The sequence below is a fragment of the Muscardinus avellanarius genome (genome assembly GCF_963383645.1).
Source record: "Muscardinus avellanarius genome assembly, chromosome: 1".
Taxonomy (NCBI): Eukaryota; Metazoa; Chordata; class Mammalia; order Rodentia; family Gliridae; genus Muscardinus; species Muscardinus avellanarius.
Window position 1 is genome coordinate 230,344,812 of NC_137786.1, and position 13,326 is coordinate 230,358,137.

Consider the following 13,326-nt stretch of genomic DNA (forward strand, 5'->3'; position numbering starts at 1 on the left):
TTTCTTGGGTTTTGTGGGATTTTTCCGACATTGGATTCCCAACTTTGCCATTCTAGCTAAGCCACTACATGAGGCAATTAAGGAAACCCCGGCTGGCCCCCTCACTTCGCCATCGATCATTCGACAAGCCTTCCTGGCTCTTCGGGAAGCCCTCCTTAAATCGCCTCCACTGGCACTCCCCAACCCCACTAAGACCTTCTTGTTATTTACTGACAAAAGGCAAGGGATAGCTACAGGAGTGCTCACGCAACCTCTGGGACCAACTCAGGCGCCAGTGGCCTATCTGTCCAAACAACTGGACCCCACTACTCAGGGCTGGCCACCCTGCCTCAGGGCTCTGGCAGCAGCAGCTGCACTCACAAAAGAGGCTCTTAAAAATTGCCTTCAGATGCCCCTGCAGGTCTTTTCCCCACATAGGCTCCAGGATTTGCTCTCTCCTCGAGCACTCCCTTTTTTGTCACCATCCCGTATTCAGGAACTTTATTTGCTGTTTATGGAAAACCCAAGTGTTAAACTATCTCATTCCCCAGCCCTTAACCCGGCCACTCTGTTACCAGTGAGCCAGGGTCAGGGCCCTGATTCGGATTCATTTAGCTATATTCACTCGTGTGTTGATATAATTGAAGCTCTAGCCAAACCTCGGGCGGACCTCCAGGACACCCCCCTTCTTAATCCAGATGTCACTTATTTTGTTGATGGCAGCTCTGTTCCTGACGCCAGAGGTAAGAGAAGAGCAGCTTATGCAGTGGTCACTCTAACTCAAATAGTTGAAGCTGCCAGATTACCAGATGGTACTACCTCCCAAAAGGCTGAGCTGATCGCCCTAACTCGAGCCTTACAGCTGGCAAAAAATAAGTGGGCAAACATTTACACCGATTCTAAATATTCCTTTTTAATAGCACATTGCCATGTCTCGATATGGATAGAGAGAGGGTTTCTCTCCACCAAGGGATCATCCATTATCAATGCTACCCTAATTAAAAAGCTTCTAGACTCCCTTTCTTTACCCTCCAAGCTGGCCATCATTCACTGCAGAGGCCATCGGACGGAATCTTCCTTAGTGGCAAAAGGAAATAATAAAGCTGATTATACAGCAAGACAGCTGACACAACAGGCTCAATCAAGCCCACCAGCACCTATACTGTTTCTAACACTCCCTACAATGGTGCCTAATTACGGCCTGGCTGAACGAGAACACCTGATGAAACTTGGGGCATCCAGCACGGAAGATGGCTGGCTCATGGTACAGGATAAAATTGCTCTGCCTAAGGCCCAGGCTGAAAAGATCATCAGCCTAATACATAACTCTCTTCACGTGGGACCCATGGCACTGAAACATTTTCTGAGCCCCTTGTTCTATTCTCCCCTCCTACTACAGCTGATTGGCAAAATCAGTGCCTCCTGCTCCACTTGCGCTGCTGTATCTACTCAGGGAGGCCTTCGCCCCTCCTTCCCCACCCACCAAATGAGGGGACACCTGCCAGGACAGGACTGGCAAATCGACTTCACACATATGCCTCCCCATAAAAAACTTAAATATCTTCTTACCATGGTCGATACCCTAACAGGTTGGGTGGAGGCTTTTCCTTCAAAGGATGAGACAGCCAGCACGGTGGCCAATGTTCTCTGCTCAGATATCATTCCTCGTTTTGGACTCCCTAACTCCTTGCAATCTGATAACGGTCCAGCCTTTATTTCTAAAGTTACTCAACAGGTGGCACAAGCTCTGGGCATTGCGTGGAAGCTCCATGTTCCATACCGACCACAGTCATCAGGAAAGGTAGAAAAGATGAATGGAATTCTTAAAAATCATTTAACGAAACTCTCTCTGGAACTACGGGTTTCATGGCCGGAGCTCCTGCCACTAGCTCTGGCCCGGGTGAGGGCTACCCCCCGAAGCCCCACCTTTATGAGCCCATTTGAGTTGCTATACGGTCGCCCTTTCTTGCTTAATCACACTCTTCCTTTGGACCCCCCTCCTCTGTCTTCCTATCTCCCTTATTTGTCTCTCCTCAGGCACCTTCTTAGGGAACATGCTGACCGATACCTTCCCCAATCAGGGACTGATGAAACAACTCCACACCATGCAGTTAAAGCCCTTAAGCCGGGGGATCAGGTCCTTCTCAAGTCACTCCAACCAAAACAACTTCAACCTCGGTGGACTGGGCCCTACACAGTGATCCTCACCACACCCACCGCAGCCAAACTCCTGGGGGACCCCAACTGGCACCATCTTACTCGGCTAAAAAGGGCCCCACTGCAACAGTCCCAGGACGAATTTTCTTGCACAATATTAGGACCTACTAAGCTTTGTTTTTCTCGACGTAACTCTCTTTGATGTTTATATTTTAGCAGGTCCACTTGTTTACATGTTATGGTGCTCTCCCTCTTCGGATGCTAAACTGCCATAAGTATTAAACCTTGGAAGTCGGTTACTGATGCTCCTGACGCAGTAACAGGTGTTCGTTTGACCAGACAAACCTATACCCACTCAGGGAGTTGCTGCTATTTGTAACTCTGGTCAAATAGAAGCTGCTGAAGGGGCGGAAGACATTCTCCTCAGGGAAATGCTGCTATTTAAATTAATAGATCTAGTGACAATCTACCTCATAGTTAAAAGGGTTCCCAGGATCTGCTCTCACAATTTTTCTTTCTTTCTTTAATAGCACCTTGCCTGTTAACCAAGGTAACCTCCAGCTCTCGCTGTGGCCATGCCCGCCTGCCCCCGCCCTTCCAGGGGATTGGATCCTGACTCCCAGCCTGGGGCCCCTGACTCCGCCCCCTCTGACAGCAGGAAGTAGCTCGAATAGAGTCGTCGCCCCTATGACCAAAAAGGCCAGGATGTTAGGTTCTGGACCCCCCCCATAAGGGGCAGGGGCAGGGCTGACCCGCCTCTTTTCCCTGCAAGGCCCAGGATTTTCCCACAGAAAGCCACTCCCCTTTGATAAAAAGGGGGACGAGCGATCCAGAAGAAAAGAGAAGCTTGCGAGACAGAGATTCGGACACCCGTGGAAGGCTCTCTTCCACACATCTCCCCCACCCCCCACCCCGCACCCGCGACCCGGGGGTGGGGGAGGGAGCTGCCCGGGACAAATGGGCTGAACTAATAAAGACTTATGGCACCTGCATGGATGATCTCACGTGTCTGTAGAACTCGCAAACCTTATACAAACCTTCCTAACACCCTACTGATTTTAAAATAATAACTTTAAGCCGAGCATGGTGGCGCACGCTTGTAATCCCCGCACTTGGGAGGTGGAGACAGGAGGATCGTGTAGGTTCAAAGCCAGCCTCAGCTACTTAGTGAGGCTCTCGGCAACTCAGTGAGACCCTGTTTCCAAATAATGTATAAAATAGGTCTGGGAGTGTAGCCCGGAGGTAGAAGGGTTTCCAGGAACCCCAGTATCACCAAAATAAAATATAATATAATAATAATAATAATAACTTTAAGCGAGGCGGTGGTGGTGCACACCTATAATCCCAGTATTTGTGAGGCTGAGACAGGAGAATTGTGCCCAGCCTCAGCTACTTAGTGAGGCCCTCTGCAGCTTAATGAGACCCTGTTCCAAATAAGAAATAAAAAATTGGGCTGGGGGTATAGTTTGGAGGTAGATGCCTCTGGGTTCCATCCCCAGTACCAAAACAAAAGCGTAATAAACCTCTCTGGAGCTGGGCGTTGTGACTTATGCTTGTAATCCCAGTACTTTTGAGGCTGAGACAGGATTGCACAGGTTCAAAGCCAGACTCAGCTACTTAGTGAGGCTCTCAGCAACTCAGTGAGACCCTGTTTCCAAATAAAACATAAAATAGTTCTGGGAGTGTAGCCCAAAGGTAGAAAGCCCTGGGTTCCATTCCTGGTACTACAAAAAAAGAAAAAAAAAAGAAAACCTCTCTGGGACTTACAGAAGCCATCCTTCTGTCCAGAAGTGTTGTATGTTGCTGCCCAGACAGCAGACCTTCTATTACATTTAAGAGTTTCTATTGCCCTCTGTCTCTGCCCAAAACCAAATAATTTATGACACAGATCAAAGACCACATGCAATTTGATTCTTTTTTAAGTAAACATAGGGCACACATCCAGTTGGAGGGGACATAAAATCAGAGTTCAGATGTAAATTCGGGAAGATTTGGTGGCATGCATGGCCAAGGGCACACTGAAAATATCCCCAAGTTTCAGACAGAGAGAAGAAGAGAAAGAGGAAGGAGGAGGACAGGAGGGCAGGAGGGACACCAGAGGCAGAGGCAGAGCCAACAGGGAAGGATTTCAGAAGGCAGGAGGAGCTCCAAGGAAATTGAGGCTGGCACCCCAAAACGATGACCCACCATTCCAAAACCAGGCACACATTTCCAACTTCAAAGGCAACAGAACTACATTTAATCTGTAACTGGAGACACATTGCCCCCACTTTAGAAACAGCTGTAGGAACGTTGTAAAAGAAACCCCCCCATCAATAGAATTTAGTTAGAAAAGCCCTCTCCCCTTATAGGATTAAGATATTAGGATACAGAGTTAAGATGTAGAATTAGAATGAGGTCGGTCATATTTTAAGTAATGTTAAGAGTGGCTGTAGAGAATTAAGACATTTGGGCTTAGGATTTAGAATATAGTTAATCTGTAAGTTCCTGTTTTTAATAACTGCTTGCTTAAATTATGGCTTCTGTAAAACTGCTTACGCATAGGTCCGACATATGTCAGGTGGTAGTCTTTTGTTTTAGACTTGTTTGATGTTCAAAGAATGTTAAAAATTGCTTTTAAGGTTCAAAGTGCTTTTGAAATGTTTTAAAATGTTTTAGAGTGTAAAAGTATTTTGTTTCTGAGTTCTAAGCCTGTAACCGCCTTATCTGCCAGAAAACATTTGCCTTTTCATAGGCCTAGCCAGAGGCAGCCCCAGCGGACGAGCATATACCTTGTGTAAGAGAGATAAGCAGTCTTTGGCGGGCGATGACGTAGACAGACATACCTTTGAAACTATTTGCTGTGATTCAAGTGTGTGGATGCATGTTTTGAAATTATTGGTTGTACTTGTTTACCTTTTTATGTGATTGGTTGTATTCTAAGGTTGGCGGGCTGCCGGAGCCAGCCGGCAAAAGTACGGGTTCCGAAGAGAGGAGTGAGGATGAAATAATATAACTCTTAAGAATTAAATTCCAAATATGATTTATTCTTAAGCATAGAAGGATCGCCAGTCAACTCCCAGGTCGATATCTCTACTGGCCAATCCTGGGGCTTCTTCTCTAGTGGTATTTATAGTTTTTTTTGCTTTAGTTTACCCTGGAGGGAAAAATTCCAATGTCCGGGCAGGTCAAACAATACCCTGATGCAACACAAACCTAGTCTTAGCTCAGACAGAACAATATCATCATTAGCATTAGTAACCTTGAAGCTTTCAAGGCCCCAAACCTTGTTGACTCTGGGCGAGGACAGTGAGAAGTATGCTTTTAGTAAAGATAAGGGGAAGACCTTAATGGCTCCCCACAGTTCCCCCTTTCTCATAATATACAAAAGAAGACTGTGCCCATCTTAGGTTGTTTCCTTCAGGTTTCAAGGATTACCCATCTTTGGATAGTACAGAGCTAAGCTGTATATCCTGTCTTAGGTTTCCTTGTCCTAAGGAAATCTTACCCGTCATTGACTACCAGCCTCTTAAATGGGGATATTTTTCAAATGTAGATTGTGCACTTCTGCTAAATAAAGATGTTCACGCCTTGTCCAAGGACCACACTTTGTCCTGAGTCTCTAATAAACAAGGTCATACTTGGGGTCAATGTAGTTCACAAAGCCATATTGGCAATATATACAAAATAGGTATTTCAGTAAGACATTTCCTCCAATTAACACTAGGATTTCTCCATGTTAAATCAGCTTAACAGGGTAAACAAGTTATTGGAGAGCTAACATTTTTGTCTTTTTCCCTGTGTAACCAGGGCCCCACAATACAACACCTTTAATAGCACAATTACTATCAGTCATTTTGTACTTGTCTCCAATACCACAGGTGTCAACTGCAGACATCCCATCTTTCTGACATTTTTAGAAAAACATAAGAGTGTATCAATTCTTTGTCCAAAATAATTAAAAGTTTCCGCAATGAGTGTAAAGTTCAAAGAAAGAAGTCCCAGCAATCTTGAGTTGTCACTGAAGACAGTGATCTCCTGTTGTTCCCAAAACAGCTGGATGAAGTATGGGATGATCTGGAACATAAGTCCATGTTTCATTCATCATTGGAGCTGGGAGCATCATCAGCATTAATCTGAGAGTCTTCCATTTTTACTTGATCCATATGTCGCACCAGCCCCTCAGGTATCCACCGTGCATTATCTTCATCCTGTGAGAAAACACAAACATGCCCTCGTCCCCATATTAGTACGGGGTCGGGACCTTTCCAAATTCCTGTGCAAGGATCTTTCCATTTTACTAGAGCAAAATTGTTTTTGGAGGATGGATGCCAGTATCTTTCTGCTGCTGTGCAACCAGTTTTGTCAGCATTTAAGAAATTAAGAATAAAAAGAGCATGATTTAAAGAGTTCTGTGGTGAACATGGATATAACTTGTCCTCAGTTTCAGAATTTCCCCATACGGGCCACCACCTGCCGGAGCCAGCCGGCAAAAGTAAGGGTCCCGAAGAGAGGAGTGAGGATGAAATAATATAACTCTTAAGAATTAAATTCCAAATATGATTTATTCTTAAGCATGGAAGGATCGCCAGTCAACTCCCAGGTCGATATCTCTACTGGCCAATCCTGGGGCTTCTTCTCTAATGGTATTAATAGTTTTTTGCTTTAGTTTACCCTGGAGGGGAAAATTCCAATGTCGGGCAGGTCAAACAATACTCTGATGCAACACAAACCTAGTCTTAGCTCAGACAGAACAATATCATCATTAGCATTAGTAACCTTGAAGCTTTCAAGGCCCCAAACCTTGTTGACTCTGGGCGAGGACAGTGAGAAGTATGCTTTAAGTAAAGATAAGGGGAAAACCTTAATGGCTCCCCACAGCAGGCTCTGACTTTTGGTGGGCTCTGATGCATGTAACCACTCCCTCCTGGGGGGGGCTCTGACTTTTGGCGGGCTCTGACGTGTGTAACCACTCCCTCCTGGGGCGGGCTCTCTCCTAGGGCTATAAATTCAGACCCTGGAGTGAGCTTGTGGTCGAACTCCAACCACACCCACCTTTCTGCCTAGGGGGCTGAGGCGTGCCAGGGCACTCCCTGGTAGTCAACAGCTTCCCTGACGGCCGAACCTTGGGACGGAGTTTCAATCACTGGCTTGCCAGTAAAGAGCTGCAGCACAATAAACCCTGCTTGTATTTTTACATCCTTGGTGTGTTCTTTGTTATTTGGGTAAGGGGGTGATTCTCGGACCATATCACAGTGAGACTCTGGGGAGAAGTGTGGAAAGAGCCTGTTCCCTTCCTCTCACCTTCTAGACCCACCATAGCCCAGCGCCATCACCCGCTCGGTGTGGAGGGGCTGCTTGTTGAGGCACCAGCGAGGCATCCCACCAAACCCCAAGCAAACATGTCTCTTCTGATGGTCATTTATGGCTGTGACATCCTGGGCAGACTGCACAGGAAGGAGTGGATGGGGCGGGGAAGGAGCTTTGCATCTGGCTGGGTGTTATGTGGGTCAGACTCAAGAACCAGTAATTAACTCCTTCACGCTCTTAGCAAAAAACAGAGCCTTGATATGAGGATTCAGGCGAGCTGGAACTGAAACTGGAAAACTTCCTGTTCAGTGCTACAGACTAGCTCAGCTTGGGCAATAAATCCGGGCATTAAGTATGTTCGGGACCGAGTTTCTCAGAAAGGTGGGCAAAGGCTTCAGTTGTGGTTCTGCAGGGGTTAATTTCTACAGCGATTCCTCTCCCTTATCAAGTAAAGGCTCCTTCAAGTCCCCATAAGCATAAGCTAAGCATAAGCGTGGGGTTTCGTCCTGGGGGCTTGGGAGAGAGGAATCTGAAAAAATGACGCGGACAACTGCCTCTTGTGCAGCTGACAGAGTTTTAATTTTCATAACTAGTACTTATACCCTTAGTCCCAGTGTAAACACCAAAGGACAATAGTGAGGCATTAAGTGTAAACAAGATAAACAGGATAAAAGAAGATCCATGGCGGCACAGTTTAAAATTCATCTGGGACTTGGTGATTAAAGTCAGCCCCCTTTGCTTTTGTGATTGAAATCAGGTTTCTGGCCTCATAGGTGAGCCCTAGGGGGCAAGGTCCAGAGTCCGGAAAGGAGTCCGTAAATGGGGGGGGGGGGGTGCGGTGTCACACCTAATGGGGAAATTCAGTCTTCTAGGATCTCCTTTAATCCTTTCAGAGTCTTTTGTTCCTAGGGCTTAGTCCATGCCCTCCTCTGTCTGGCAAGGTCCAGAGGGCTGCGGTGAGGATTTGTCCAGTCCTGTCTGCTCCGCCATCTCCTATGAGGCAATGCTTATATTACAGTTAGTAGACAGGGCCAAAAACATTATAACACAGGTGATTGGATTTCTATAATTGTTCTTTAATGAATAATCTTGAAGCCAGTTTTTTATTGCAGACTTTTGGGATTTTTACTATCCTGCTGCTGAGTCACAAACGGTAGGCTTGTAGGAATGCTGTAAAAAACATCCCCCTCCCTTTACAGAATTGAGTTAGGAACATCCCTCTCCCTGTATAGAATTTAGGTATTAGGATATAGAGTTAAGATATTGAATTAAGTTAATGTTAGTAGTGTTAAGCAATGATAGTAAAGTTAGCCTTTGAAAATTAAGATGGAATCTAGTTGAAACAAACTTTAAGTTTCTCCTTTGTAATCCTGCTTTCTGCTTCTGTAAACCTGCTTGGTCATATTTTCCTTGATAATCTTTTCTTTTAGACTTGTTTGATGTTTGAATTGTTCTAGATTCTTGTTTTGATGTTAAAGAATTGCTTTTCTGAAGTTTGAAGTGTTTTTGAAGTATTTTAAAGTGTTTAGAGTATAAAACTATTTCTTCTTTTAAAAGTAAGTTCTAAGTCTGTAACTACAAGAAAATACCTGCCTTTTACAGCCTGAGCCAGAGGCTACCCTAACAGATGAGCACATACCTTGCACAAGGGAGATAAGCAGTCCTTGGCGGGCAATGATGTAGACAGGCTGTCTTTTAAACCCATTTGCTGTGATTCAAGTGTGTGTGTGCTTGCTTTTAAAATTATTGGTTGTACTTGTTTACTTCATAATGTGATTGGTCATATTGTAATTTTGGCGGGCCATGACGTGTGTAACCATTCCCTTCTGGGGCTATAAATTTGGACCCTGAAGTGAGCTCAGGGTCGGCTCCGACCACATCCTTCTGTCAATGGGACTGAGACTTGGCCAGGGCACTCCCTGGAAGTCAGCAGTTTCTCTAATGGCAATTAGGCTTGTGAAGGAGTTCCGACCACTGGCTTGCCAGTAAGAGCTGCAGCACGATAAACCCTGCGTGTGATTTACATCCTTGGTGTGTTCTTCGTTATTTGGGTAAGGGGGCAACTCTCAGACCCTATCAGGCTTTTGTTAAGTCAAGGCTAGGAAAAGGCTTATTTGCATCTCTAAGAGAGAAGCAGATGGCCCAGATTCCAGAGAGACAATTTTACATCTCTTTGGAAAATGGAGCAAAAGGTAGGAACTTGTGTTTGCAGCCTCCCCTGCTGGCAGAGAGGTGCTGGAAGCTAATCTGTAGATCAAAGGACCTGCCTGTGGAAAGAAAAGGCCGATAGGAATTTTGCAGCCCCTGAATTCTGACTGCGCCCTATTACAGCTGGAGCAATGCAGAGAGAGTCTGAGGGCTCAGACATTTTACTAGAAAATTCATCTTTCACGGACTCAACTTCTTCCACAGTCCTAATCCTTGGGATCCCATTTTACATCATTGGAGCTTATTAGTATAGAATTCTAAGAGCAGGGAGTACTTTTGCCAGAGATGACGCTCCCTTCTCGAGGCTTTGCCTCCGTGAAACATTTTTGCCGAGCATACGAGCGTTTCTCACACGCGCATATGCTGAGAAAGGGCGGTGGCAGTTCAGGACCCCCAGCATCTCTGCAGGCCAGCTGGCTTCTCTCAGCATCTCCACACCGCTATCCTCTGGGTTACTGGACGGTGCTAAGGGAGCCCCCCATTAATACAACCCAAACGTCTATCAAATGATACATAAATAAAATGTGGTGTGTCCATACAAAGGTAACGTTACTCAGCCATAAAAAGCAAATGCTCATACATTCTATAACATTGGGAGAAAGAAGTTGTTCACGAAATTATATTGCATATGACTGCGCTTGTATGAATGGACACAGAGAGAGACAGCAAGTAGATGAGTGGAAGAAGTGATTGTTTAGGGCTGGAAGGGATGGGCGGATTTAGGTCTGTGTTTCTTTTTAGGCAATCAGAGAGAGTGTCTTCTTGTTTTTTGGTTGTTTGTTGTTTTGTTTTGTTTTGCGGTACTAGGGATTGAACCCAGGGGCATTCTACCTCCGAGTTACACCCCCAGCACTATATTTTTAGTCTTTCTCTGTCTATTATACAGTTGATTTTTAAATTTTTAAAATATGTATATCCCTTAACAATATATAAATTTAATTCCTACTACATAGTGACTTTGTATTTTTTGAGGTTTGTAAAAGTAGAATAAATCATACTGCATTATTCCACAATGTGATTTTTTTTTCCTTTGCTCAAGATTGGGTTTCTAATGTGTGTTGGTGGATTGAACCCTTGGCCATCTCTTCTCAGGGTACTGTAATGTACAATGAAGCACAGCCTACTTGTCCTGTGTCTTGGCGATGGACATTGGGGGTGTCCCAGGACTGCCGTGAGCCCCCTCCACAAGTCTCCTGATGTATGGCTTGGTTTTTTCCTTTTGCCTTGTTTGGTGGGTTTTCCCACCCCCTCACTTTTCCTGAGGGGAGGGTTCTGGCATTGATGATTGAACCCAGGACTTTGCATGCACTACGCAAGTACTTTCCTACTGAGCTAAATCCTCATTCCTTGTCTGGCTTTTCGCTAAGCAAAGGCTTTAAAACTTTCCTGAGCCAGACGTGGTGGCTCACACTTGTAATCCCCGCGCTTGAGAGGCTGAGACAGGAGGATATCACAGGTTCGAAGCCAGCCTCAGCTACTTAGTGAGGCTTTCAGCAACTTAGTGAGATCCTGTTTCCAAATAAAATATAAAATAAGTCTGGGAGTATAGCCTGGAGGTAGAAAGTCCCTGGGTTCCACCAGCTAGTACCACAGAAAAAAATTTCTGACCAATAACATTATATAATGCATGCTAGATATGTATATAGAGATATATGATGAAGTATATATGTAAAACTTAGTCACACCCAAAAAACTTACCCATACCATACCCATACTATTAAATAGATTCTGATAATTTCTGTTCCCACCCATTCTATTTCATCTAATTTTTTTAAGTTTTTTTCATTGTGACCCTCTTAATTGAAGCTATCATTATGTAAAGAGTCACAAACCAAGCCAGGCATGGTGGCACATGTTCGTAATCCCAGCATTCGGGAGGCAAAGACCAGATAATCGCGGTTCGCAGACAACCTCAGCTACTTAGCGAGGCCCTTTGCAACTCAGTGAGACCCTGTTTCAAAAACTAAAAGACTAAAAAATGGGGCTGAGGGTGTAGCTCGGAGGTACAATGCCCCTGGGTTCCATTCCCAGTACCACAAAAAAAGAAAAATGAGTCACAAACCAGAGTTGTAGAGAGCAATACCGTGACAGATATTGGAGTGTCTCGTCCATGGCTCCTGGCTCATACATCTCACCTCTGTTCTCTGATGGTAGGTGATAAGACCCTTCTCATTCCAGAAGGGTCTTGCCCCTTTCACTGCACAGAGAGATTAACTATCTAAGTAGCTGAACAAATAAGTCTTGCTGGGTTTCCCCACACAGTCTAATAGGAACCACGCCTATACAATGAAGTCTCTATAGACACCCAAAAGAACCAGGTTTGAAGAGCTTGCAGATACCTGAGCATGTGTGAGTCCCTGGAGGTGGCTGCTCAGAGAGGGCACCAAAGCTCTGTACCCCTCCCCACAGACCTCCCCCGTACAACTCTTCCTCTGTATCTTTCCTAATTACCTTTAACATAAGCCAGCCGGCATGTTTCCCTGTGTTCGGTGAGCTGCTCAAGCATATTAATCAGCACTAAAGGGAGATCAAGGGAGCCTCAGTCTCTAGCCAGCCAGTCAGAAGCCCAGGAAGAGCCACCTGGGGAAGGCAGCCTTGGGTCTGAGCCCTCAGCTGTGGGGTCTGACGCCATCTCCATCTCCAGGCAGACAGCGTCAGAACTGGATTGGCTTGCAAGACATCCAGCCGTGTCCACTGTAGAACCGATGGCTCACTTGCTGGTGGATAGAAATCCCTTGGCTTTTTGAGGTCACAGAAATTCTCTGTGTCGATTGTGATGTGAGGATAGAGGAGACACAAGCAGCTTTGGTGTCTTTTCCTCCTCCCACCCCCGCCAACAGACAGGGTATGACCTTCAGCTTTATTGTAATAAGAATGCAAAAAACATATGCATACCTATGTTCATAGCAGCACAATTTATAATAGCCAAAATATGGAACCAACCCAGATCTCCATCAACAGATGAATGGGTAGCAAAACTTTGGGAAATACACACAATGGAATTCATTCAACCATAAAGAAGAACAAAATCATATCATTTGCAAGAAGATGGAAAGTCCTGGAGAACATTATGTTAAGTGAGATTAGCCAAGCACAGAAGGAGAAGGGACATATGTTCCCTCTAATATGCCCAAACTAGGGAACACAGAAGATACCAGTGGGACTCCTGATAATGGAGGGGAAATACCAGCAAAGTTTGAATGGAAAGATAGGAGAGGAGGAAGGCTGATCTTGATTAATGAGGGTCTACATCTGAATATGTGTAAAATTATGAATATGACATGGTTAACCTGGACAACCATTGGTGGGCAGGGGGAAGGAAAAACAGGGGCAGGGGGAGAGGGCACCAAATATAGTTTAAATGTATACCATTTATGTTCAATGAAAAATTTGTTTAAAAAATAAATAAATAAATAAATTTTAAAAAAAGAATGCAAAATAAAGCTCCCTTCTCACAGTATCCAAGAGTTGCAGTGACTCAGTATCTCTTTAGGTGTTTGTCAACTTAGAGGCTCTCACATAGGAGCTTATCAGGTTTTCATCACACGGCTGTAATCACATATCACGTTCCACTGTATCCCAGATGTACTGGCAACTCACCCCTGTGTAAAGGGCCCATTTGTCCAAAAACGGCCACAATGCTTCTGTCCTTCTTCCTGTTGGGTTGTCTTTTTCCTGCAATTTGCACGAGTT